Source organism: Chenopodium album, chromosome 23 (genome assembly GCF_948465745.1).
Source record: "Chenopodium album chromosome 23, dcCheAlbu1.1, whole genome shotgun sequence".
Classification (NCBI taxonomy): domain Eukaryota; kingdom Viridiplantae; phylum Streptophyta; class Magnoliopsida; order Caryophyllales; family Amaranthaceae; genus Chenopodium; species Chenopodium album.
Window position 1 is genome coordinate 25822529 of NC_137856.1, and position 27135 is coordinate 25849663.

General features: G+C 36.5%; 1 pseudogene; it reads right to left on the bottom strand.

The window, feature by feature from the left end:
* Positions 1-1470: 1470 nt before the first annotated feature.
* Positions 1471-22427, bottom strand: LOC145607204 (uncharacterized; annotated as a pseudogene).
* Between the last annotated feature and the right edge of the window lie 4708 nt (positions 22428-27135).

A 27135-nucleotide genomic window follows, 5' to 3' on the forward strand; every position in this document is an offset into this window, starting at 1 on the left:
GGCCCATTAATGGGCCTCATGAGATTATGACATACCATGTAGAGTGTTGGGCTAGAGTAGTGTGTTTAGGATAAGGGTTTTGGGCTTTTGACATGGGCTCTTATTTAGAGATGAGATCTATAAATAAGATCCATGCCTAGGGTTTGGAGTAAGCAGTCATAATTCACACACTGTGAATTTTGACATCAAGGCAACCAATCCCAAAACCCTAAACACTCTCCTCACTCACGGCCCTCTTCTCTCCCCTTCACGTCCTATGTGCGGTGCCCCTCATGGTGGCTCGTGGTGTTCGTCGTGGTGGTTTGTGGTTAGCTCACGTCTCTCTTCTCCGTTGAAGGTTGATTGAAGCGTTCAATCACGACTAACTAGCATTAGTGGAAGTTTAACTTGTGCCCGTGGACCAAGTAGAGGAATCACGCTTGGGGTTCTTTATCTCTCTTTGTTCTTGCTCGATCGCACGTGGAATCACGCTTCAAAGGTACAATTTTTTGTTCTTTAGGTGTTATGCATTAGATCCTTGGATTAGGTACTGTATGAATATGATTCATGTTTATTTCCGCTGCGTAGTACCTATAAACTCGTACAACCCTAAGACGTATAACCTATAAACACACAAGTATTTAATCTTAATGTGAAATGCCGACCGGGAAACGGACTGGGAACAAGTGAACAACTAGACGTCAAACAATCTAAGATTTAGTAGCGACAAGGTGATGATTTATAACTTACGAAAATGACAAGTTTGATACATAATTAAAACAAAGCATTGCTATGGTTACCGCCGATGCTAATGTAATGTGATTTCTACCCACTAATTTAGATTTATAATGACTCATTTAATTACTGATGGGCATGAATGGGTTAACGAGATTCCTCTTTATACTTCGTATTATACTTTGTTAATTGTTTGTATCAATTTTGTCCAAATGTGTTGGTTATAAATTTAAGAACCGGAGAAAATAGATGGATGGTGATTGGGTTCCTAACTAAATTCTCCTATAAGTGAGGAGACGATATTAAAAGTGCTTGTTTGGCATCATTTTTGGTTTTCAGTTTCCTGTTTTTTTGAAAACTAAAAACCAAAAACAGGAAACAAGAAAAAGGTGTTTCCACTTTTTTGTTGTCACTTTTCAAAAGTATTATGATTTTAATAAGTTTAAATAATTTTTGATTAATTATGTGACATATATCATATACTTTTATACAACAAAAAACCAAAAAACAGAAAACCACAACAATGCCAAACGAACAAAATCAAATCAAATCTTGTTTTTTTTATTTATTTGATTAAAGTTTTTGGGATTAGTACTCAAGATCCAAGATTAATCTATTTTTTTTTTAATTTTTATTTTTTTTAGGAAAGAACCGAGATCAAATCTTGTTTTTTTTTTATTTATTTATTTTTTTTTAATTTTTATTTTTACTTTTATTTATTTATTTATTTTTTTATCACCCAAGTTAATACTTCAATTTCAATTAAATATAAAATATTATCAAGTCATTAATTTGACTTTTTGATCCAATACCGTTAATTTAAGTCTACAGACTTGTATCAACAAAATTTTGCAAAAATACTCTAGTGGAGAGTATTAATTTTTTTGCTATACATAAAATAAATAAATAAATACATAAACTGTTACTTAAATTCATCTAGAGTTCAGCTTAGGCCACTAAACTTTTAGAATTAAGTGTTGCCCAACTTCTTAGTGTTCAGTCCGAGAAAGGCTGTGAATCCATGCACAAATGGACCAGTTTTCTTTGATACTGCCCATATAGCTCATACGTGGCAATGACTTCTTCATTTTCCAAACTAAGCTCAGGCAAGATTGGAAGCTGGTCTTTACTGGATGATTCAGTCCCTTGTTCTGAGTCCTCCATATTAGCAATAATATCAGTATGAATTTCACGACAAGTAACAACGAACATGGCTGCTGTGTCTGGTTGTTGGGCTTCACGAAGAGCAGTTAAAGCTTCTCGAAATGCACCAGCAGCAACATACAAAATCAGAGCCCTGAAATGAACATAGCTGCATATTAGCTCTTGTAGTTGTAGGCAGGGCATTATGAGAAGATAAGACGCTTCCTGCATTTGGAGTTAGTTGTCACAAGGTCCCAACCTCTGGTCGTCATTATAAAGAAAAGAAAAAGATTTTAACAATAAATTCCCACTTTACATAATCGTTTTTTATTTTTTTGGGGTTCCTCCCTATCACAAAATCCAACAAGACAAAGTAAAATATTCAATAATAAGCCATAATTACTTTAAGAAGATAATATGCGATAAGTTAAGAAGAAAACCATTGCCATACCTCCAGAGATTGTGCTCTGTGTGAAGCACATGGTCAGCCCATCTTTGCAATACCCTAGTGTATCATAGAAAAGAAACAAGCAAGTGAGCATTTGTATATAGTAAGACTTGGAAAACTTTCTTAGGCATAAACTAAAATAAAGAAGACAGTGGATCAGTGAACTGCCAATTAGTTATATCTACTGCAAATGCTAGGTGATAAATGAGTCATGAGAGCTACTTTTCAGAAGAACAAAAAACTGAACTCAATGGTATCTAGTCAAACCAACACTGGTTATACATATTATAGTTTCAGGCATATTCTTGTCATGGTATGATGGTATTATAAATCTGTGATGTTATGACTCATCTATTGCAGCTCAAGTATGGTTATAAACATTTCAATATTGGCCACAGGAATAATAATATAGATACTTTTCTACTCCTATATACATGTATAAGTACTCTAATTGTGTGTCACGCACTCACACCCCAATCAAATCTTTGAACAACTGTGTCCCCAAATCTTCAGGATTAGAAACATTCAAATCAAACTTAGATCCATATTTGAATCTGACACTTGAATCCGAGTCTGAACATCATAGAATAATCATGTGATATGAGAAGAGACAGACCTTGAGTAATCTGAAACTTTTAAATGTGTTCCAGCCAAAGTTGCAGCATCAGTCCAGCATCCAGCATCTTGTAGCTGCATTGAAGGATAAGATAAACTTCAGTGTAACAAATAATTAAATCAGTATTTCTACACCACATTGCGCCTTACAGTGTAGCTTGAGAGGGTTCCCAAAATAATATCAGAACTAGTCTTACACTCCAACAGGTACAAAAAACACTCTCAATTCAAAATGATCACAAAATGGAAAAAACTTTAAATCTTGAGTTTGACGCATTTCTTATGGGATTAAGGCTTTGATTGAGTGATTGAGTTTGAGGCATTTTTTGACATTTCTTCATTTAGACAATATATAGAGATTATAAGCTGAGAAAATGATGAGAAAACTGAGAATTTCCTGGCAAAGCACCAAAACCCCACATGTCATAACATAATCTTCCAATTTGGCTTAGATTTTTAGTAGATCATCACACAAATTCTAAGAGCAACCCATCATATTTGTCTGAACCAAAACTTATCAACAGCCACAGAGCACAAACAGTATTGCAATAAGCTACACTCGAGCAGCACTTGTCTCCTCTTGATTTAATGCACTTAATAGACTAGAGGTAAATTTTTTTTTGCACAAGTCCTACTGGAAATGCAGCAACGGAAGTCTATTTAATGTATTACTGGAGCACTGCATAATACAGTATATTTTTAACTGCTCAAAGCACAGCAATATCATCATGGTCTCATGGGCCGAAGCCACACAGCATAGAACAGTCAGACAACCTGAGAGCCGTATAGAAGCCTAGGGGGACGAATATGAGGAAGCACACATCCTATGCACAGAAATAAGTGGTCCTACTTCCCCCATCCCACTTTTCATGACTGATTTTGGTTCAAGTTAATTTGGGTTTATAGACAAGGAAAAAGGGACAGCATTGCATATATGAGAAAGCAGACATTATGTGCACAGGCCACAGCCATACACAGTTTTATTCCGTTTTACCCGTCTATAGCTACCCTAAGAAGGGGAGAAAATTGACCTGAGAACAAGCTTCTTGATGCCTTCCAACAGCACAAAGAAGATGAGTGCCAGACAATGATTTATCTGTCCTTACCATATTAGCTGCAACAACCTAGATAAAGGTGACAGTGATTAGAGTACACATAGACCCATAGGAAAACTACAGTTTAATTCAATGCGAGTCTGTTGCTATACCTTAACAGCAAGTTCAAGAAGAGACTTTGACACAGCAGAAGCAAGGGCAACTGCACGCAGAGCGTTTGCATAAAAGTAATGGCTTTCAGGGGAAGTGGATAGTAATAAACTAACTGCAGCTTCTAAATTTCCAACTGAGACAAGACTGTCCATAATTCCAAAGAGTCATTCGAATAGATGTATGCATTATCATTGGCTTAAAGCAAGTCAAATGTATCAACAAGGTACAATTGGTAGCCAGGAACGTGGAACTTTGAACAGGACTACATATGAAAAAAGAGTGGGAGCAGAGAGAAAGAGAGATAGCTGGGGTAGACAGTGACAGTTGAAATTATGAAATTTCTGATAACACAGTTGTAAGCTAGGAGCCTGAGTGTTTTTCTTTCAAGTGTCTTTTCTTTTGAGAGAATATAACAAAGCTATCACAAAGGCTTCCACAGAGCCCAAAACATTAGATCTGCCCATGAAATCTGGACTAGCTAACAGTTATTGTGTTTTGAACAACTGAGAAGTACCTTATTTAATATTTTTGATTTGTAAATAATAATAAATCTAATAAAATTAGAAACAGCAAAGACTTACTCATGTACACGGTTTTGGATAGCATCTTCTCCATTCAGTTTCTCATGCCAAAGTATACGTTCGTTAGCAGTCTCCCACAATTCTTCTTGCTCAAAGGCCATTAATCTAAGCTGGCCTTGACTCTACAGCAAAAAGAATCCAGATTACAAACATAAACATTTTAAATAAAATAACCTCCTATAATCTACCAGTGATTCTCTCTGAGTGGCGGATCCAGGAATTGTACCTAGGGGGTTCGAACTTCATCAAACACCCGATATCCAAATGCAAGAATATAAATCGGGTATTCAGGTATAAAATAGAGTGTTCAAATAAATACTAATACACAAGTACACAACAAAATAAGTCCAAATTCCAATAAAAATACAAAATAAAATGATCGAATAAAATAATACATAACTTTAATTAAGATAATGTCAAAATACAATATATAAAAAAGATGTAAATTACAAAAGCATTTTTTGAGTTTTCATACTTTGAAAACGTTCCAATACATCATTGTGACGAACGTTCCAATTCATTAATCAAACAAGTAACAAAATTAACAATTTAAACAAATAACAATTAATAAATAGATTTAAAAATTAAAACAGATTTAAACATTTAACACTACAACAATTAACATTTTTAACACTAAAAAGAAAAAAGATAGACTATATAGTAATCTACAGTACAATTTAAACAAGTAAAAAACAAGAAATTGAAAAAAAAAAAAAAGAGAGAGAGAGAGAGAGAGAGAGAAGCAGACCTGCCGAGATTGAGTAGGGAAAAGAGGTGAAAACTGAAAAGAAAAAAAAATACTCAAGAAGCGTCCTTGCTGACCATCGAACAGAACCCTATCTCCATGTATAACTACCCTATCCAACTGAGCTGCATGAGTAGCATTGTGTATCTTTGTTTCAAATAATAATTATATAGTTTTTCTATTTTTTTTTTTTTTTTTAAACAATTTTCCCATTTTTTTTCCCGGATCTAACGCTGAACCCCCACTGGATCCGCCCATGTCTCTGACCCAGGCAATGAATTACCATTCGATTTTATTTCGGTCAGAAGAGCTGCTTCATCAACCTGTGGAGCTGGATCTGGCATAGACTTTCTCTGAGGCAGCTTAATCGGTGACTTATTTATAAGATGGTTAAGTGCACGAGGAAGCTGTAGCCAAAAAAGTGCCTCAGATGATTCACCAAGGATCATTGCAGCAAAGGTAAGCCTCACAGCAGAACCTTTATACATTATCTTCACATATAGTCTTGCCCTCTCGTCATCAAGAATGCACACTATAATAAGAAAAATGAAGTCATGAATAAACTACATTCACGCATGATTAAAATTGTTGACAAGCCTGCTTAAAACTAAAAACTGTATAGTAGCGACTGAATATATATAGAAGCACCTTCTTGACGATAGGGTTCCAACACTTTGAGAAGCATTCCTGGGATCGCAACATCACCAACAGGTGGAGTGTCAATAATGTAACTGCGGAGATCACCTGCTGATTTTGGAGTTCCCGGGAATGGTGAGGCCTTTTATCAATCATTATACTGCCTGTGTTAAACCAAGAGGGTTTTACACCCAGTTGCAAAATCATTCGCAATGCCTGAAGAGAGAATAAATAAAATGAGTACATAAAATTGTTCGGATGCACTTCCATCTTCATGATTAATGTACTACAATAAATGTCAATCTACATTCACGGTCACTCTCTTGGAAAACGCTTGGCACTACTAGATTGAGCAGTCAAACACTCAAACTAATATGAAAGACAAAAAAATATCCAGACTCTAGCTACACATTATATAGTTCATATGTAGTGTAGTGCACTCACTGTATTTGTAGAAAGCTGTTCATAAAACAAGAGAAACTTTGCTACTATCACATTAGATATAAGTGGCAGAGTGGCCTTGTTGCCACAATCCACTGAGATTCAGCCCTATGTCGCTTCAATTTGTCCCTCCCACCACCTTATTCCCTAAAAACACCTACTACCTCCATTAAAATATTAGTTTCAACTTTGGGGTATTATTAGTGAGATATAAAATATTCCAAAGTTACAACTAATACTTAAAGGAGGTAGTATATTTTGGAAAACGAGGTTAGCAATGCATATTATATGCTAAAAAATGCTAAGCACGGGATCAAGGCAAGTCACAAAGCCTAAGTGTTGGGATGTTGGATGGTACAAGGGGAGCGTGTGGCGTGTGGCGTGTGGCATGTGACATGTGCACAAGACATGTGCACCCAAGGACAAGGCATACTTGGTTCCGGGCACTATTTATGACTCCCAAGGCCCTTAAAACAATGATAATTAAGGATGAATGAGATGGTTTCGGGCACTATTTATAACTCCCAAGGCCCTTTAGGAACCCATGGAAGTACTTGGATGCATAATCTCACCCGGTGAAAAAATGATACACGGAAGCCAAATACGAAGGCTATTATAATACACGAAATCAGAGCAATTTAAGAGGTGTCGGGACTCGGTGTCGGAAATTCACGGAACATTACGGGATGCATCCTAGGGGCGTATAACATTGTTTCAACCCATATATGACCATTATTCAATTATATAAAGGCCCCGTGAAAGCTTATAGCCAATACAAGAAGCGTGTACAAAAACGGGTAAATTGGATGCTTAAAGGCAAATTGGATGGTTCCACCCACCCAACTGGGCTCTCGGAGGATATTAGGGACCATGGTAAATATCTCGGCAATTTTTATTTCCAAGCCAAAAAAAAGTTAAAAATTTCCAAAATTGAAGGCTATAATCCACGCTTTTTGAAGAATTTTAAAGGTTTCAGGTCCCGGTGTCCAAAAGTCTGGAGATACTAGGAGATACATCGTGGAGTCATATAATGTCGTTTGAAACCATATATGATCATTATATGTTCTCATAAATGTCCATGGTAGACTTGTGTTTATGAAATCGGTGTAAGTTGTAAATAGGTAAATTAACCTTTTAAAGGCAAATTGGATGGTTGCACCCACCCAATTAGACTTCCAGAGGTTTTTAGGGACCATGGTAAACATCTCGGCAATTTTTAGTTCCTGGTTAAAAATAATGGAGAATTGTCTAAAATTGAAGGCTTTAATCCACGCTTTTGAGGTTTTGGAGGTTTCGAGACCAGTGTCGAAAAATCTTAAGATACTAGGGGATACATCTCGGGGTTATATAATGTCAATTGGAACCATATACGACCATTATATTTTGTTATAAATGTCCATGGTAGGCTTGAGTTTTTGAAATCGGTGTAAGTTGTAAACGGGTAAATTAATCGTTTAAAGGCATATTGGATGGTTGTATCCATCCAAATGGACTCTTGGGGTGTATTAGGATCCACGGTAAGCATCTGAGTAATTTTTAGTTTCGGGTCAAAAAATGGAAAATGGTCCAAAATTGAAGGCTATAATACATGATTTCGAGTCAAATTTTGACATTTTTAAAAAAATGAACCGAATGTGTGGGGTGACTCTTAGGGTCATATAAAGTAATTTGAAACCATAAGACATCGATAAAGATGTCTATAAAGTACCAAGAATGAGTTTTGATTGTATTTTGAAATTTATGAAATTTTGAAATATGATGATGTCATATAAGTATAATAATGTTATGTGACTTGACTATAATGATGTCATAAAAATATATAAAGTGATGTGACTTGACTATAATGATGTCATATTATGTAATTATATTTATAATGATGTGATGTCATAATATGATGTGACTTAGACAATAATAATGTCATAAAAGTATAATTATGTTATATAAGTGATGTCATATAAGTGATGTCATATAGGTAAATTGATGTCATATAACCATAATAGTGATGTGATTTGCAATAATAATGGAAAAGAATACATGATATGACGTGATGTGATGATTGATTTGACAATAGTAATTATGGATAATCATATTACTATTCACACATGTGTTGATTGATATGATGTGATGGGTTGATTGATAGATTTGAACAAACTATTCATCATGTTTGTAATGTAAGTATCACATCTTATCTTATGAAAATAATCAATTACCTCATTCCATCATCACCAGCAACACAAACCAGGGGTGACCATAACACGAACCCCGTTAAAATTCCTGGAATCGGAACATGTTGCAACAAGTTCCACAAAGTGGGAACTGGAACCGGAACTTGTGAATAGGTTTTCGGAAATTGGGAACCGAATCGGATCTACAAGTTCCTGTTCTCATTCAGGTTCCCTGTCTTTACTCACTGACTTTTTGCAGATTTTTTTCACAAAAAGCTGGTTGGTCACTAATTTACAATGTTTACAACTCGCAAAAAAAATCAAACTAATAATTGTAGTCTAACAAATTTAATACACATATTTATGATTGTAATTTTGATACTTATTTAAAACATAAGTTAGAATTGATGAATAATTTGAAATTAAGTGATACTTTTATAAGGTGTTGTTCTCCATTTTGTTACCCAGAATCAGAACTTCTTGTATAGGTTCCGATTCCGATTTAGGGTACCCTGATTTTTTGCTCACCCCTAACAAAAATTGTCCCCCAATCACATCAGCCTGTTGTTCTCCATTTTGTTACCCGGAACCGGAACTTCTTGTATAGGTTCCGGTTCCGATGAGGGTACCCTGATTTTTTGCTTACCCCTAACACAAAATGTCCCCCCATCACATCACCCTTTTCTGGGGTCAATCACCACATTCTCGGTCCCGGCCCCGAACCTCGAAAAAAGAACTAATAAGGGTAGTATTGGATGCAAAAAGTATCAAAAACCCATCCCCTATTATTCCCAACCTTTTCCCCATCTTCAAGGCTCGTTCAACAAATTTTCCTATTTTTCCAATTACCGCATTTTTTCCCGTATTTTCCCTTTTTGGGGCCCACAGAAATAAAAGTGGAAAAATGTAGATTAATACCCACTCTTTGGATTCCAAAAAAAAAAGGATGTTATTATCACATATTCACAATTTTTGACCCATTATTGAGTTACTCTCAGTCACGTGTTCACTACATTTTTACAAGGGGTACAATATAAAGCACTATTGAGGAAGGTGGGCAACTCAATGTTGTATACCTATAATCAACCTTGAGGCCTCCTCACCTTGCGTAGGTAGTGTGCATTTCCAGAAGAATGCTAAAAAAATCTCACCGGGGGCAAGGTGGAAAATATGACGGGGTCATAACTCAAGGCCGGGAATGTTGACCCGGCCATATGACTGGAACAACACGGACGCGACGTCAAATCTATGAAAGTCAATATTGTTCGTCTTGCCTTCAATTAATCGTCCAACCGTTGACGTTGTACTTTATGTTAGTTTAGAGTGTTTTCAACTATATTTCTTGTAATGTCATTTGTTGTTGCAGGACTCATAGTTCGGGGATTCACTCGGCGAAGCAATGGTACAACGTGACAAATATTTGTTGATGGAGAACCTGTGTGAGTTTGGGGATTTCGGCCATTTTGGGGTAGGGAAACCTTAGCGAACTAATGGAACACCGTCTGTTGTCTTATTCAATCATCTACATAGGGTATCCGTGGCCGATGAGGAAGTAATGTTTCAGGACGGCTTGATGCGCACTATAATCAGATACGGGCGAGAACAAGCAGTATGCGTGAGTAGTCCAATTCTGGGTTGTATGCTCGGGATTTCTTGACATAGTGGTATGGAACACGTGCGAGTGGTAATCGGTATTTTTGGTTGGCGGGCTTTATGCTTGTGCATCAAACCACAAACCTCTATATAAAATTGAAAGAAGACAAAACACCTCATATGGGACTAGAGCATAAACCTATTTAAACCATTTTAAATGAAAAAAAAGAAATGAACATCAATGATTCATCAACAAATAAACCTATCTTAAACCATAAGAGAAGTATGCTTACTATTTAACTAGAAGAAACAAAAGCCTGGGAATAAAAAAAAAATGAAAAATAATAAAACATCATCATAATTTACCAGGGCATGTGGTGTAGGAAGTAAGATGGGAGCACACAGAGGCATTGGCCGAAACTTCTCCCTAATTGATCCATATGCAGATCTTTGGTCATTTCTGCAAGAGGAAAAGAAAGATTGAGGGGGAAGAACATCAATTATTTTGGAATAATCAAAGTAAAATTATATTAATGTAGATGATGTTATAAACACAGCACAATCTATAGCTTGGTAGGGGGTTTAAGCAATATCAGTCAACAAACTCTTCACTTGAGCAACAGTTAAAAAAAATGACCTACTCAAGGTAAAGGAAAGAAGAGTCCAAAGTAATGCAAATGATCAAAGAGTTCATATCAAAAACTATTTAAGAAAAGTAATGAGCAAACTGTAAATTACGTAACATATGTATATAAATTTTTTTGCCAAAAGTTTATTTAAACAAAAGGTAGCAGAGAGTTATGACAGGATTCAAAGTGAAGTTCATGCAAGGGTGCAAAAAGAGCCTAACACCAAATAGATTATGATAAACAAATAGTAATTTGAGTAAGCTTAAAATCTTATAGACTTTATAATTAAAAGGAGCTCAAATGGAAAGTATCGAACTAAACATAGAAAGAAACATACACAATAACCTCAACAAGTCAAAAACTACTATCAGCTCCAGCAATACACAAGCCTAGTGGATCACTGTTGTGAGTTCGCAAATGCAGCCAGTCAAGTTCCAATACAAGTGTTCCCGGAAATTGGGGTTGAGCAATGGAATTTGCTAATGGATCTGGCAAGTCCTGAAAATTCAACAAAGCTAATAGTTCAGTTACAGCACAGTAAGAAGAAAACACATGAATATTTTTTTAAAATATTTCCATATCTTTGGTGTAACATGTAAAAGCAATTATAATCTTGCAATCACCAAGTGCAGCAAGAGCTACCAAAAAAAAATTGTTAAAAAGATCATAACAATTCCTAAAATTTACAATGGGACTTTAAAGACATGAGTTGTTTTATACTTCGCACATGAATTGATAATAATAACCAATAAAAATATTAGAAAAAATTTACAATTCTTAAAATATATATGATTAGGATCTTGATTTTCAAATTTAAGAAGATGACGTAGGTTTGAACTTCAAAGTAAGTAGAAGCTGAACATAAATTGCTCGCCACTTATCCCTTATTTTCTAATAAAGTTAGCCATAAACATTGTTGCACTGAAAGACCTTCAAATGAAACAAAAAGAGCAATACTCTTGAAGATAATATTTGTTTTCCAGTGAGTTGCCTCAGCTACCGTATACAGCAAATGTGTTATCATAAAACAGTACAGCGACACGCCCTCGACTTCGATCTCCAGCAACGACAGGTGAAAATTAATCCTCCTTATTCCTTCTCTATGGGTATTGAATGAGGAAGAGTGCCCAGTTGTCACGTCCCACCAGCGTATGTTACCAGATCTGTCCCCCATAACCTAACAGAAAAAAAAGGTATCCATTCATAATAGTAAAATGTTTGCTTCTAAAATCATCATAGCTTGGAATAGAAGTGTTGAATATACCACATGAGGAAGTCGGTATGCCATGGCTGTGATCAACCCATCACATGAAACAAAGGAAGAAGAAGGCCACTTTGGTCTGACGACAAACACACCACTTATGAGAATTAAAATATCAAATACAAGATATAACAATCTAAGGCATGTAAGCCAACACTCAGCAGCAAAAAAAGTTAAAATAACCCTAGTTAAGTAATTCAATATGTTCCATAACTTGGAGCAGACATGGAAGCATAGATTTCTAACTTTGTTAAACTAGACAAGACAAAGAGAATCGAGAAGCAAGAGAACACCACAATTTCACATATCAAACCTTGAGGGAATGCTTATATATATATATATATATATATATATATATATATATATATATGCATCCATGATTACTTGATTAGTAATTCATGCTAAATATATAGTTATTACGGTGTTGCACAGAGTTTGTCATTATCAGAACCATCTCTTTTACTACAAACCAACAATAATGCAACATAATATAACTGAATGAAACTAGACTCATTCCCAGGACTTAGTAGACATCTTTATAGGTGTCTTATGGTTCCAAACCAAGTTATATTGACACTAGGAATCACCCCACACATTCAGTTCATTTTTGGAAAAAATTTCAAAATTAACCCGAAAACATGGATAATAGCCTTCAATTTTGGACAAATTTTTTACTTTTTTTTACCCGAAAAAAAATATAGCCGAGATGCTTCCCATAGACCCAAATACACTACGAGAGCCTAATTGGTGGGTAGAGCCATACACTATGCCTTAAAACAATCAATTTACCTGTTTACATCTTTCGCCAATTTCATTAACAAAAGGCCACCACGGACAATTATGACAATGTACAATGATCATATATGGTTCCAAACGTCATTATATGACCTCGGGATGTATACCCTAGTATCTCGAGATTTTTTGACATAGGGTCCCAAAGCCTCCCAAATTGCTTTGTTTTCGTGTATTATAGCCCTTCAATTTTAGACAATTTTGGACTTATCCGACGAAAAGGAAAGAGGTCAAGGTGTTACCCATGGACCCCACAACACCCTGATTTAAGTGGTCGGAGCCGTCAACTTTGCCTTAAACTGTTGTTTTGTACACAAATCTTGAATTAGCTATGGGCTTCCCCGACTCCCCGAGGCCTTTATATAACCGACTAAGGGTATATGGGCTTAAACAACATTATATGACCCATGGATACATCCCATATTGTTCTGTGAATATTTTCACCAGCTCCCGAAACATTCAAAATTGCTCAGATTTTGTGTATTATAGCCTTTAAATTTGGCGTCCGTAGATCATTTTTCCACCCGGCAAAATTATGCATCCAAGTCCTTCCTAGGGTTTCCAAATGACCTTGAGAGTCTTACTTAAGGCCCCAAACCATCTCATTCTTGCCTTGTTCCATCCTTAATCACCAATTCACCATGTCTTAAGTAAGGCAAGGTTATTTGTCATCATGTTAGATAAAGTTGGCAAGTTGCCAATCATATTTGTATGATAAATATTAATGTATTGTTGAGAAAGAATATATTGTAAGTAGCTAAGTAAGATTCACCCATTCTCCCCCTCCGCAAACCACAAACCACAAATCATAAAATAATAGAATCGCAAATGAAATAAGCTATGTATGAAAAAGCGCGCCTAAGGCGCGCCTAGGCGCTAATGCGATAGGCGTTTGGGGGTAGGCACTTAATTAATGCTAGGCGAGGCGTTTTGAATGAAGCGCAGGTAGGCGCATCGAAGCGCGTGAAGCGCAGTAGGCGCAGAAGCGTGCTTTTGTGCGCTTTAATAAAAAATTCCTTTTTTCAGTTTTTTTATCTTGTTAAATGTGTTCTGGTCCACACCATATAATATCCTTAATACTAAAAAGTGGACCAAGAGTATAAAAAAAAGGGAAAAAGAAGAAAAAAGAAAGAAGAGATGCTTCAGCCAGCCAAGTTTCAACAAATTGAATCTCGAAGAAAACCATCAGGTACGTATTCATCATTTTATTTTTCCTTCTCTTCTTTGTCTTTCCATTTCTTCCCTTTCTTTTTCTTCATTTTTCTTTCGTTTTTTTCTGGGTTTTTGGTTGAAATCTTCTCCATCTCTTTGAGTTTTTTTTTTTAAAAAAAAAATTTATTGAAGAACTCCATCTATCGTAGTTTTTAGAGGGATGAGAACCATATCCTTTTATAATACTGTTATTATCTTTAAAGTTTGCATGCAAATAAAATGTACAATTAATGAAAATATCAACCATCCTAAAAAGTCACATGCACCACAATTTTTTAAAAGACTGACATCACCACTAACCAAAACATTCAAATAAAAATACTTTATTAATTATTTAATCAATTTCATTTAGTTATTTAGTCTTTTTTTGGTATATATTGACAGATGTGCATTGTTTCAGATGATGATACAAGATTACAAGATGACAAGTTGACATATCCTTTTGAGATTATTATAATATTTGTGGGAAAGCAATATTATGTTCTTAAATTTATGTGTTTTTATATTATATTTCAGTAACATAAGTACAAGAACCTTTAATTTTACAAAAGTGCGCCTTACTTTAATAAGGCGCGCGCCTTACGCCTAGGCTCTAGCACCCTTATCGCCTTAGTGCGTCTTGCGCTTTTTTATACACTGGAAATAAGTGGATATTTTATTCAGGTCATGGCCATGATCCACTCTAGAGTCATGAAAGCTAGTTAGGATCCACTCTAGAGTCATGAAATCCAGTTAGGATCGTCTCTAGAGTCGTGAAAGCCAGTTAGGATCCCACCCTAGCCAACATGATCCACTCTAGAGTCATGACCAGTTAGGATCCCACCACACTAAAGGACTCAAGGTCTGCGTAGTGCAAGATATAGTGACACAAACAACCTTACCCGAAGATTACTAGCAGTGGCATGTACAAATGTGCTATAGACTGCAGGCTAATTTCCGCTTTCTTTATTGCTGCTCTCTTTGCCTTTACAAGGTTGGCTCATACCTTGACTGGTACATTTTCCCACTTGCAACCTCACATACTCTTTCTCTCTCTCTCCTCATCAATAATTGTGCCCGCCCATGTGAACTAATCTGCACTAGCTTCTGAGGTTTGGGGCAATCTTGTAGGGACAGAAAGAGTATTCATCTAGAATTAACAATCAAAACATTGCACTAGCTATCCTCATATCTGTAACCACAAGTTATTTTGGTCCCTAATCCACCTACTCAGTGTCACACAATACACAACTCAGAACATTTCATCAGTACTCAACTGTCAAAGCTGCAATAATACGCTGTGAATGTATTATTGCATTCTTGTGGTGGACAAAGAGGGTCCATTCTAAAGAAAGCTCGTATTGTATGGCTTCTTATGGGTGTTAGGAAATGAAGCGCAACTCACGTATATTATACTTTAAGTCTTGAAGTATGTCAGCAAATAAGTCTTGGCAAAGGTCGGTTGACCAACTTCTAGAAATGTTAAGATCCTCTTATCATAATGCTCCCAAATGTTTTTTCACAAAGGACAAAAGTTTAGAATGATCTAGCATGCTCTAAGTTTCTGACTCACGAGAGCAGTAAGATGGGATCATGCAAGATTTTCACAAATGATCCAGCATTTACTAGTAAACTTTAGAAGCTAGAATGGGGCTAAATGAAATTTGGGGCCATGCAACCCAACATATAGTCAATCCAAAACATTTTCCAAGTCCAAATGGATCAGCACATATGAGAGGCAGAGAGAATTTATAAAATAAAAAAGCTAAGCATAATGCTCTTCTAGCCAGAATCTTCTCATGAATTTTCAAAACTCTGTTCCTCCATCATTGTTGAAAGTCATATGTACTCTTCTAAGGGAGACCTATCAATCACTCATATCATTTGAGAACCACCGTCAGCCTTTATCCTACAAAACCTATTTGTTTCGTCACAAGCCCAAATCTGACTTAATACTTCTTTCTCTTTATTAGATACTGATGATATAGTGATATTTCTTGCTTGCTTCCTATATCGTTCTACTTTGATGAAATTACAAAGTAATTTAATTTTTGGAACAGCAGGAAATTCACTATTATCTCGGAACGAAAGGCCCAGCCCGATGGAATAAATTCCTAGAGGATGTCACAGTTGGAACACATAACATCCTGGCTAGATTTTCTCTAAAAGGAAGATAGATCATTTATTCTCATATCAAGATCATCAAACCTAGTATGCTGTAAGTCGTGTTTTACAAGATGAAACCCTCAAATTCCTATGAGCCTAATGCCAAATTTAGATTCCCCAAGATTGTGTCATAGCTTGGTAGAGGGATAGGCTAAAGCCAATCTCTGATACATGGTCTTGTTAGTTAGCAAAAGAAAGTGAAATAAGCCACTAAATATTATGTGACTAGAACAAAACTCAGACTCAATGATCATCAACCACAAATAACAACACCTAATATAATAACATTATTATAAACCGAAGAAAAAGAGGAGTCTCAAATGACAACAAAGTTCAAAATCAATCAGATACAATTTCTGAGCAGCATCGAAAAATAACATATACCTGAAATCTTTTATCCTACGACCTTGGACCTCAAATACTCCAAGGGCGCCATTGACAAGTGCAAAAGAAAAACTCTCAGAGCTCTCATCCTGAGATCCCTCAGAACTCCCTGGCTCTGCAAATCAGAGCAGATTTCATGAGTAAATAGCCATTAGCAGTGCATATATATTATCTTTATCTTAAATATTATGGAAATGAAGCTTACTAGATTCTTCTAAAGTATCATTTGACGGAGATGATGTCCCCGTCTGCGTGCCAACAATACGGTCTTTCAATGATATTGAGGATTGCCTGGTTGGTGCAGCTGGTCAAGGAACTGTTGGAAGAGTCCACTCCAGTACTGTAAATGGAAGTGCTAGTGATCTAAGCTAAAATTAAAGAAATAGAGATGATAAGAATATAGACCAAGTAACACCAAAATTATAGAAATATCTGAGAAAATTAGGAATACAAAATTTGTACAACAGAATGAATTACATGCATTGAACATATTTAAAGGCATTAACTAGATCATTTTGACAAATAAACAAAGAAAAGGATCTTGAGAAACAAATTGTACCAAAATCATTTTGAAGGTCAAGAGAGTGCTAGCATTTCGAAAAGAAACACTAGACATCTTGACATGCTTCCCTTCATTCGACTAACTCTCTCCTATATACCTTGCCAATCTTCAGATTAACTTTTGTAAAAAAAACATTTTTTACTCTTTCACTTCCATATCAAATCTATACCACAAAAACTTAGCCAGCTTGCAATCCATAAATATATATGCCTCCCTGTCTCCCCATACTTACTCACACTAACTCACAGAAATATTCATATCACTCCACTCAATTTAAAGAATTGTCAATTTGTGTGGTATTTTATAATTCCAGAGCACCATGAAAAACAAACAAACTCTAGGCTCTGGTGAGGTTTTCTAAGACACAAAGAATCCAATGCCCGTAACTCCTCATCCTATCAAGAGCATGTGAACTACAGTTAAATAGCAGCATAGGGCCAGCATTAAATTTGTTGGGCAAAGCAATTAAAGCAAAGCTCACATTTACTTCATTTGTATCTGAAATAAAATTTCTACTTTGGTGCTGTGTTATTAGTAATTCTTTTTCTGTTCAGAAAGTTACAACTTTATTCACTACAGTGCTTAGCAACAAAGAGTCAAGTTTACTAATTTCCTTTCCTACCATTTTTGTTTAATGTGTTGATTAAACTCCAACAAAAGCAATATACAAGCCTTCTTTTTTTTATTATTTAATTTTGGTTAATTTTATAAATATGTCAAGTTATATCCTCTTTTCTAAGGTTTTAAAACAGATGTGGAGAAAGATAAAAGGAAAGAATTGATTTTTGGAAGCTTGGATAGATTAAAGTGTGAATCTTTTAGATAAATGCCAGTTGATGAACACCATAAAGGCACATGACTCAATTGCTTAAATGAAACTCTTATCAAAGGGCACTAACGTAAACAAATGTTTACATGTCAGGACTCCAAAAAGGAATCAGTGAACACAAGGCACCAAAGTGAAATAATACCAAAGCTTCATAGCTTCATTTAGGACCTTGTACCAAAAGCTGGTGTAGGCTTCAAATGAGCATTTTCTTTAATTCTCTCAAAACCTTTGTTTGGCCAAGTTTCTATCTCTCACTCCTAGGAACGGCTCTAGGAGCCTGGCCAAGCACATACTTATTAGCATAGGGATAAAGAACACGTCATCCTAAATATTTGCAAGTCTTGACAGTTTTGGACACTAAACGTTGCTAAACCCACAAATTTTAATTCTGTAATAATACCGTAAACTGTTTCCTCCTTTTGTAAGGAGAAAAAACTGCTAACAATCATATAAACATATAGTTACAACTAGCTTTAAAATCAGTTCTGACATGATAAAATTAATCGGTATTTACTCATAATGTTAATGTACTCTGCAGAATTCCTGGGGTTTAGTTTGGTTTCAAACACTTACAGGATTTTAGAGAAGAAGTGAGGTATCCAGTCTTAAAGGGGTCACAGGCAGCAAACTTGATGCTATGATTGCATTTACATTCATTAATTTTTCTACAGGCCCAGCAATCATTATGTTCATATTCTACAAGTATAGAACTCATCCATGATCCTCAAAACATTAATTTAAACTATGTAAAATTTATAACTCGTCTAAAAGGCAATAAGAAATCCTGAAATATAGTTGCAAGCAATTAGGATCATACAACTCCACTAGTAAAGGCAAATAAAAGCACTTTCAGATGGAAAAGTAAATTTAAACGTTACAAAATATACATTTATCTTAGTTTCTAACATGCAGGATAATAAGAATCAAACTAGCCCAACATGTATAAGAATTTAACAGCTGACCATAATTGGGTTCTTCGTCATCGCCCACACCTCTACAGGAGCATAACAAAATAGAAGTAGCAGATATCTGCATAATAAAGCCAACAATTCAAATCAAATCAAATCAAATCATTAGCACATATTTCTTTTTCCTTTTGTTTTGTTTTTTTTTTTTTTTTTTGGGGGGGGGGAGGGGGGGGGGGGGTGAGACTGGGAGAATGAAATGCACTTGTCAAACAGAAGTACAAAAGCATCTTACTATTTTCAAGTTGTAAAGTATCCCATACTACAACTAACTAAGGTAGTCTTGATGCAATAAGAAACCAAATGCAATTCAAGCAATAATATGTTTGTTGTCCCTGCTTGTTCAGAGAGTATTTAAACCACAAAGGAAAAGAGTTGCACAGAAAAAGAGCAGATATCTACATAGCCATGTCAGATTTGAGATTCAGTGTTAACCTTCCGGATGAAGATGCTCTGAAAGCTCGAATGGGTGCCCTTTCTGGCTTTTGAAGAACCCGAAATGCCCGATTAAAACCACTTCTAACACAGGTCACAACAAGCCTGTTAATGTAGCCTCCGGATTTTTCATTGGCCTGCAACCACCCAAATGCATTTTCTTTTCATTAAACAAAAATCCATGAGCGAGGACAATGATTCTAAGCAGAGGCCTGCCACCTCATCTGACTAATCCAGACAGCAACAGGTATAAGCAAGGAAGTCCACAACTTAATCTATGAATATCATTATGCAATCTATTACCTGAGTGTAAGAAAATGACACCAGCCGAGAATTTCCAAGCCATCTTAATCCCCTGACAATCCCATGGTGAACAGAAAAAGAAGTTGTAACTGCGTTGGCAGAAACATCAATGATCTCGATTGCACCGCTTTGGGTACCCAGAGCAACCAGAGGAACAGCCACAGCAGGATGATTACCACCATCTTCAGAGAAAACAAATGCAGAATTCAGTAATGCCAAAATATAAATAATATAATCCATTTTAAAGTAGAGAATAATCAGAAATGAAACTAACGGGCCAAAGTAGCTGTCAAAGAAGGGGATGGTACAGCAAGCGTAGTCACAGTTGAAGATATTAGATGGAGCTGTCCTACTAAGATTATCTGCAGATTTCATTGTTATGTGAGTGCGTATATGAATCTATAATAAAATATTATACCATAAATTACCAAACTACAATACCAAAAAAAAAAAAAAACAAAAAAAAAAGAGAAATAGATAAGACCCAATTCATGTAACTAGTAAACAATAGAGCAACCTGGAAATAAATCTAGAGTTTCTGGACAACACAATTGAGCACATCCTTCTGCTTCATTCGCTGGACCAACCAAATACAGATTGAATTTTGCTTTTCAAAAACCATCAATCACAAGATATAACTAATATTTGGCCAGTTACCAATAGGTTCAATTCTTGTATGAAACCAAAAGCTTATAAAGGAAAAAAGAAACATAATATAATACTATAATTAATTAACTTACCCAAGGAAAAAGAATAGTAAAAAAGAAGTGTGTCTTCAGGATAGACAGTCAAATTAGATGAACGCTATCTTCCCTTCGTACGTTCAGATCTTTGGCTTGTCAGAGATCCCTCAGAAGTGTCATTACCAGTACTCATATCTGAAACACGTGATCCATTTTCATTCACATGTTCTTTCAACTTTGACACATCTTTGGGAGTCACCTCAGGTCCTTCAGCAGTTAAGAGCCAGTTCCATACTTTTCCATCATCAGAAATAGTGATCAAATGAATTTTTGAGGAAGGAAGTGACTCGTCACAAAAATCAAAAGGATTGTCAAAGTCCTCGTCACTAAAAGGAGTATGAGGCACATCAGAGTAAATTTTGCCAACATTTTGGAGAGCATAATCAGATTCACATACTACAGCAGCAAGAATGGAGGGAGAAGGAGCAGACGAGCCAACAGAGGGCATCAACTCTTGTGTTGAACAAATCGTATATGCCTGTTCACCTCTGTGATGAAATATAAATTAGGATTCTTCCCAAATCACCCAAGAAAAAAAGAAGGATGTGAATACAACAAAGATGGCATGAATGAATCTGATATGTTTTTATCAAATTATGCTAGCTTAATCGGAAAAGGCTATCTTTAATTATTCACAAAAAACAAAAAATTCTATTATACAACTAACCAAAAGTATCACTATGCAGAACACGGCCAACTCATAACAATGTCAATCGCAAAAGTCCTTCACCAGTTTACCCTTTACTAGAGCTCACATTAGCTTGAACTTGCTTCTGGTCAGTTAATTAACTTAATCTTCTGTAATCAATTTTCATAATACCCACCAATTTGTTCCTGAATCTGTTCTCATAGATGAGTATGGTTTCCTAATAGTTGCTCACCTTTGATGCCACATCTACACTCTGTGACCAAACCCAATTCTTCCCTCCTACAGTCCAATCCTATGTCTTATTTACTTTCTCCTGTAAACAAGCCATCTACGATTAAATAAATAATCAGTTATTGATTTGTGTAAAACTATTGTCAAGAATAACTAACATGGTTTCTGATCCTTGATTTTCAATAAAACCAATAAGCATAACAAGTTATTCTATCCTATACTCCTTCCAACAAGAAATAGTCACATAGCCGCAATCGCTTATAATATAGGATATGATATGATTTTACCATCTATTGAACAAAACATTGTAGTATATAGAATAGACACGTAATGTTCCTTGGGAGCCACTGGCTGCCTTAATAAGGCAATCTCTATGGCCTCAACTCCACCAGACATGATTACATCGAAGCATAGACGAAATGTAGATATTCATCCTTAAAAATAAAATTCCATTGTCATTGGAAAAATCTCTAACCTTCCTTAAGAGTTATGAGTTATAACATGCATCAACTTTCCATTAGACCAATCTATTCCTCTCAAGCTAAAACCATTCAAATTAAAAGAAAGAAGATCAATTCTTACAGTAGAAGATGAAACTCCGAAACGGCGTCGTATTTGAAGAAGCATTTCCCAGTAGAAGATGAATACAAACACAAAAGATGAGGTCCAGTAATAAGAGTAGATTTAACCCAGCAAATATCCTGAATACCCAATTTAAGCGAGTTGTGATCTGAATCAAACCAAAGAATCGGAGCTCGAGATTTAAAATCGAGAAGCGATAATCTCCCTTGACGATCACCGACAGCAAGAAGAAGGTGAGAAGAGGAGAGAGAATCGGAGGAGAGAAAACGAACGGAGGTGACGAAAGGGGAGAGAGAAGAAGGTGAAGGTGGAGGAGGGAGAGGAATGACGGAGAGAAGTTGCATGGATGAGAGAGACAGAACTGCCGGAAGCGAAGGCGAGGAGGCCGGAGGTGGTGACGTCGGAGGCGCTGCCATTGTTGCGGCCTGGTGGACCTGGAAGCATTGACTCCCAAGGTTTTGGGTCGGAAGATGGTGAGATCGACCCTGTCTTAATCTCAGGAATTTTGGATACTGGAACATGAATCGAAAATCGACTCCAATCAAGAACATCACTGAAAGGAAAGGAATAATTATCCTTATTGACTACAGGTACACAATCTGCACGTATAGCTTCCATTATAGGTGAACTTGCTACTTCGTAGCCACTAGGGCATAAGCAAAACTTGCTTTTTCCTAACATTTGGAAGTAATTTAGATGCGTTGGAAGGTGTTCATGGAGTTGGATTTCGTCTGTCATTCTCCCATTGCTCGAATAAGAACTTTCTAACATGGCCATGGTTGGTTGGTTCAATTGACTAGCTGGGACATTTATCTCGGGGATTGGTACGTCTCGCATGGGTTGGAATCTCTCGGATGTATTAGCGTTACAAAGTGCTCTTATAAGATTTTGCAACAATTTTGGGTTGCCAAATGAAATGTCCGTGCCTGAAATACATACAAGCATAATTATATTAGCTAGGAAATAAAATATAGGAAAGACAAACCTCAAGATGATATCACTTTCGTTTTAATTTAAATAATTGTCACGTGTACACGTAAATTCACAATTACATTATAAGATAAATGGATTAAATTACACTATTCAACGTGATAGTTTGAACAATAAAGAGAGTATAAAATAATGACTCACCCAGTCATGGCAAGAGAGCATGAAATGATCAGCTCCATGACTTCTATTCCAATAAGAATACTTCTCGACCACCACATTAACATAGTCTAATGTCACTCTATTGAGAGGTCCACTATCAAAGTCGAGGGGCTTGTAAAATGATATCCTTATGTTTAATATACTAAAGGAAAGAAAGAAGACATGTGCCTCGTTAGGGTTACTAGCCATAAACCTGTTGATCAAGCTCATTCCATCTTCCATTTCTTGAATGAAATGCCCCTTCTACGCCGTAGAAATAGCTCATTGGTCCTTGGTGCACCAAGGGTGGCTCCCCTTCTTTGTAGGTCCATATCATGAATCTTTTTACCATCTCTATATAACTCCTAGTCATGTTTTCAATTTATCTTACAATTAGTTAAATATAGTATATACGTCAATAACATTTTACGTATCAGATCACAGTGACATTTGCATGATGGATGTGTGTAACACATCACATATATGTAAAAAGTATTTGATATAACAACCTCTAACAATTAGATTACTAAACAAATGTATGTAACCGTTATTCTCAACAACTAGTTTTGCCGAACAAACTAGGCCAATGTATGATTAAAGTCCTAACAAATTGCCGATATGCACGAGTCATCACTCATGCCATAATCCATGACCGATAACTTAACCCATACGAGCTTGCGCATAGAATGATATGCATGCAGCATACAAGTGCATGTGTATTCAGGATGTACAACATATAACATATTTTACCCTAAAATTCATACTACTTCTCTTCCAAATTACTCCACCATTAATCATAATTTGAACCATCATTAATTCCAATTATAGGATCTTGTGCCATTTCAAATATAATGTACATACGACCAATAAATTATGATCAACACCTCTAAGAAAATTATACTCGCTCGTATGTACTAGGTAGGTAGTAGTACTATGTATATTTGTCTGAATTTAATATTTTAATTTGGCATATCATCAACGAAAAAATAAATTATAATTACTTCAATTTAAGAGTAATTAGTTTTCAAATATAAGAGAAATGGCTTACTGATGGAAAGCAAATGGATTCCGGTAAACGGAACCTCTTGGAATGAAAGCCTTTCTTCTTCTGATGTATAACTCCGACTCCGGGATGCTTCCCGGATTGCGGCACGAGCTCGAGTCAATACATCCTCAATCTTCTCCAAACTACGATGCTCTTTGTTGGTGTTGGTGTTGTTGTTGTTGATGTTGTTGTTAATTTTCTTCTCCTCTACCTCTTTCTTCTATATATGCATGCACAAATTAAATAAAGGTAATTAAGAAAAAATTTATCAAGACATTAGAAAAAATAAAATTCAAAAACAAATTTAAAGCAAATAACCAATATAAAGAACTTACAACTAGCATGGAAAAAATTGAGATGTTATTATGATGAGAATGGTCTGTATATTAATTATTGATTATATAATGGTGGGTATCAAGACATTAATTATGTTAATGGGAGGATTATGATTATTAGAAGAAGGTGGAAAGAGATTAGGAAAAAGATTGATATTTATATTAAACTTGTTTTGGTGAAAGAAAAACAAGCAAAATAAGGTTAGTATAAGAAAAGAAGGAAGAATTGACAAAAAATTTGTGGGTGTGTTAGCCATGGAAGAAGTTTATAGTGTTTTTAAGTGCTTTTATAATTTTACCTCTCTTTCAAAATCTCTTCTAGTTTTTTTCAAGTAATAGTATTTATATTTCTTTGCTTCAATTCTTTCACTTGGTTGTGATCTTATATACTATGGAGTGAATAAAATAAACGATTTTAATTTTCAACATATACAAAGTACAAGTGGACATACTAGTACTACGTATTAATGTATTATATGCTTGATTATTATATTTTTTTTGAAACAAATATGCTTGATTATTATATTGTTACACTTATGCAAATTAATTAATTAGTTGATTATAATATATGGAAAAGTCAAAGTTTTGGGAGGGTCGTCATATGATGAAGAGTTTATGAAGTATTTTACTTTCCTAGTCCTCTTTTGATAGTCCCTTATGGGCAAATTTTAGTCCCAAAATGTTCACCCCATTTGCTTTTTCTAACAACCATTAATATTAGTTTTTTACTAAAATTCTCTCCAATTTGCAACAATACTTGTGCAAATTTAAATTTCCCATGTAAATTTTGTTTTCCAATGTGCTTTTATTACTTTCTCTCTCTATTTTTTTGCATACCCAATATAATGTCAATTTATTTTTTCAATGTACTTTAACTATTCTTATTTGTGTTTATTAATTCCCGTGAAAAATGCCCATAAGGGACTATCAAAAAGGGACGGAGGGAGTAGATTATATGCATGGACTACTAAAAAAGTATACCTTCTATTTAGGGTATTTTTACCCCGCCAAGTGGCCAAATCAGAGGGCGACACGTGTCAACCCCAGGATGGTCCAAAGTGGACCTATTCCTGCCCGACACGTGTCATCCCAGATATTTGGGAGAATGTCGGCCTTCAGGCCCAAATCCCGAGAAAGCCGCAATGCGGCGCAGCCCACCAATGATTAGGGTTTGATACCCTAATCAGGGGCACAATTCCCAAGGACCCTATAAATAGGGAGATTTCCCTCCTTTGGAGAAAAGGTTGATTAATCAAGGTTCTTACTTTTGATAAGTTAAGGACCATTCATTACAAACTGTCCCTTTGATAGAGACAGCTGAGCTTGGAATCCAAGCAGATCCCCACCTTAATTTCCGCACCTTTTACTCTACTTCAAGTTACTAACTTGAGCGTTGGAGGCGGAGCACCACCCAACCGGTGTCTCCGTTGTTTTTGCAGGTACAGAGCGAGCCGGACCAGTCTTCGAGTTGTAACTCTCCCGAGGGACAAAAAACCCCAAAACATTTGGCGCCGTCTGTGGGGAGAGTACCTCAAGATGGTTCAAAACTCTGTACCGATTCTCAATTCTACCTCTCTACGTCCGGGTACCCAGACGGGTAACTTGGATGACTTGCAACCGGTTATTCAGCCGGTCAGGCTCGAAATCCCCCAGCCTCCACCTCAGCCTCAGCCAGAGGTATTCACTGAGGAGGAGGATGAGGAAGAAGACAATGATGTTGAGACTTACATCTCTAGGGATGGATCTCTCATCTCTAAATCTATTCGTTCCAGGGATCAACTGGAGCGAAATGAAGACCAGGCGGGCCCAAGCAGGCGCCCACCTGGAAGGCCAGAAGGGGAAACCCAGAAGGCCAAAGGTCAAGCCCCAGTCACCCGAGATGAGCTCATGAGATTCATGAACTCTTTCAAAGGTGAAATCAAGGCTATGATCAACAAAAACAAGGCAGGCTCTAGCAAGAGTCAGCCGGCTAAAAAGACTCCCACTTCAGGGAAGAAGAAGAAGCCGGTCAAGGACAGGCAGCCAACTCCTCATCCAAAGGAGAAGGCAGCCGCAACACTTGACTGGTCTAAGATTCTGATGCCCCGGCGACCCCAGCCGGAGGCACAAAATGCGTCTACCTTCGATGCACGACAAGTCATCGATCGAAGGAGGCGGGAGCAGTCTGAGTCAGCTTCTACCTCAAGCTTTCCAGACAGCTTCAAACAAACTTCTGCAAGGAACTCTATGTCCTTGCATGAGAGTCGGACAGGCGGTAAAGCCGTCAACACCGAACCTCAGCTGATGATAGGGGCTATACCATACGCACCTCAGGCGCAGTATGGGCAATATGGCCTCCATTTCATGCAGCCACCTCTTTTTGGAGGTCAGGCGGCATATGCTCCTGCCCAGCCTCTGGATTGGCAGCTTCGGCTAATGAGGCTAGGCGAACAGCCGTCTGCCTTTGCAGCCAATATAACCGAGGCGGCTCAGCCGGCCAAGGTTAAGAATGTGTTGGTGGGTACCTATGATGGTACCACCAACCCGGAAGACCACCTGATGGCATATACCAACCTCATGTGCTTACAGGGGTGGGACGATGCCACCTGGTGTCGTTGTTTCCCGGCTACACTGAAG